The sequence below is a fragment of the Limulus polyphemus genome, unplaced genomic scaffold, assembly GCF_000517525.1.
Source record: "Limulus polyphemus unplaced genomic scaffold, Limulus_polyphemus-2.1.2 Scaffold594, whole genome shotgun sequence".
Lineage (NCBI taxonomy): Eukaryota > Metazoa > Arthropoda > Merostomata > Xiphosura > Limulidae > Limulus > Limulus polyphemus.
The window spans coordinates 201,993-204,406 of NW_013666204.1; the positions used below are offsets into that span (position 1 = coordinate 201,993).

General features: G+C 29.7%; 1 protein-coding gene across 7 annotated transcripts in view; it reads right to left on the minus strand.

Annotated features, from left to right (window-relative positions):
* LOC106459333 (protein dopey-1-like) overlaps window positions 1-2,414 on the minus strand; it is a 242,301-nt gene that overhangs the window by 31,525 nt on the left and 208,362 nt on the right. The gene's annotated exons all lie outside the window — the stretch shown is intronic.

A 2,414-nucleotide genomic window follows, 5' to 3' on the forward strand; every position in this document is an offset into this window, starting at 1 on the left:
GCTTCTTCACATGTTTTAAATACATTTTGACAGATCAACCAGCTTCTTCATGGTTTTTAAATACATTTTGACAGATCAACCAACTTCTTCATGGGTTTTAAATACATTTTGACAGATCAACTAGCTTCTTCATGTGTTTTAAATACATTTTGACAGATCAAACAGGATCTTCATGGGTTTTAAATACATTTTGACAGATCAAACAGGATCTTCATGGGTTTTTAAAACTGAAGCAGTTCTTGTTTCATCATCTTACAGATCTCAGTTAATAAACATATGGTACTTTGTTGGTATGGCAACACTTGAGCCATGATTAATGTGTTGCAAATTTTTCAAAATGTTTTACAGTTCCTGGAATAAAAATAATAACAATGAATAAAAAAACACAACATTAAAATTGATACAGTCCTAATGATGATGGTGTGGTAAATGTCGAAACATGTAGAGTACAAATTTTAGAAATGGTTTTAATTGTGTATCAATTTTAACATTGTGTGTTGTTTATTTAATATTTTAACATTATATACAAGTGCCAAGAAAATAATATCTAATCAATAAAATTTGCTATTCTAATAATTTTGCTGTTTGGCCAATCAATTTGATGAAGGATATGATTAGCCAACCCTGAAACATTTGCTATACCTTTCTGACATAATTTTGGGGCTCCTTTAATATTGTTTCCAACGGTTTGTAAGTTTCTCCATAACAGAATACAAGACAGGCATTACATAGAACTTTATATACACAACATGTGCTTCATCTGGTGGGAGAGTCTTTAAAATATATCAGTAGATGACATAAAGTTCTGTACAAATCTATTTCCAAGACTAGAAGGTTTATTCAATCATGTCATCTATATTCCCCCTCTCCCCATCATAAGAGTACCATCTCAGGTGGTGTACAACTCTTTTATTTCCTGGCTCAAGTTGATAAATTTCCAAAACCACAGATGTTTGAATGAGACAGTCTATTTAATATGGCTTTTATGGTAAATTTTCATTTTATTACAACCCACTCATGATTATTAAAAGAGTACCGTAAATAGGATCCTTAGCATGAAACTACAGCAAAGCTGTCTTCTTTTCTTAAGTTTTAAGAAATTCATCAGAATTATTTAAGTAGAACACTGTTACACACTGTCAGGTCTCCCTAATTTAGAGGTTGGTAAGCAAACTGAGGAGACAATTAACCCTTTCCATATGGGTCATGGGTGAAAAGCCATGTTAACTCATTTGTTGACTCACCTTTAAAATTTTATTGAACTATTATTTCATGAACTTTTTTCAATAAGTTGGGGATAAAACTATAGATTATAATTCAAATTTTAGTATTATACTTTATTCAATTTCTTAATTTAAAGTAAACACTAAAAAACACAGTTAAACATCGATTTTTGTGTGTCACATGGTATGTTGAATGCAGCACTGGTTCAAATTAGATGTTTGTTATGTCAAAATACTAGATTTATAGTTTTGTACGAATCAGGAACTCAAATTACCAATATTGGTAAGCTAGAATATAAAATAAGAACCCATTATCTTTTCTACTTGCTAGGATATTGCTGATGTAACAAATCAAACATAGTGGCACCCCGTCCACCTCTTTCCATTTTTTGGAAATGCTCCCATATATACAATTACTTCTATATATGACATGAATAACAAATCGGAAGCTCAAAATGTCCCCCTAGTGGCTTTCTCAGCCATTTTAATGGACTTCACACCATTTCTTTCTTTTGAACCAGTATTTCAAGAAGCTAGGGTGTGTCTTTTGTCTGGTCAAAATTTCATATTTTTTTAGACTGAAATACAGCTTAGTTACTAAGCTTTATAAATTATAGCGGAATTAATGTATTAATGGTATTAATGTAGTAATTTATGACTTATTAGTTATTTGTAATCAGTTGCTAGAAGAGATAATTGTTTGCTTTACTTCTTATTTACTGTTCTATGTTTTAGGAAAAATATGTTTAAGAACTTATTTCAAAATAACAATAATCTATATACATATATAATTTATAATAATTGAAATGTGACTGTATTTTACAAAATACTAGTCAACTAAAATACAGCCAAGACAGGTCACTTTATCAAGACTAAAGGTCAGTTTTATACTATTGGATACGGTAACATGAGTGCACGTGAGTCATGTCATTGTAACTTCTGAATTGTTAGCCAATATAATAAAAATAATAAACATATATAAATGTATAATGTTATGAGATTTAAGCCATTTAGTCTAAACACTTATGTTTTTGTGTTATAATTTGTTCTCAATCTAGAATGAAAAAGACATAACTTATATTTATTTCCTAATTTTTATGGAGGTTATGAGGTCGGTCAAATCTACTGAACCACAGAGATTCGTTACTGAAAATAACAGATAAAATATAAAGTTTTTTCTTAAGAAATGTT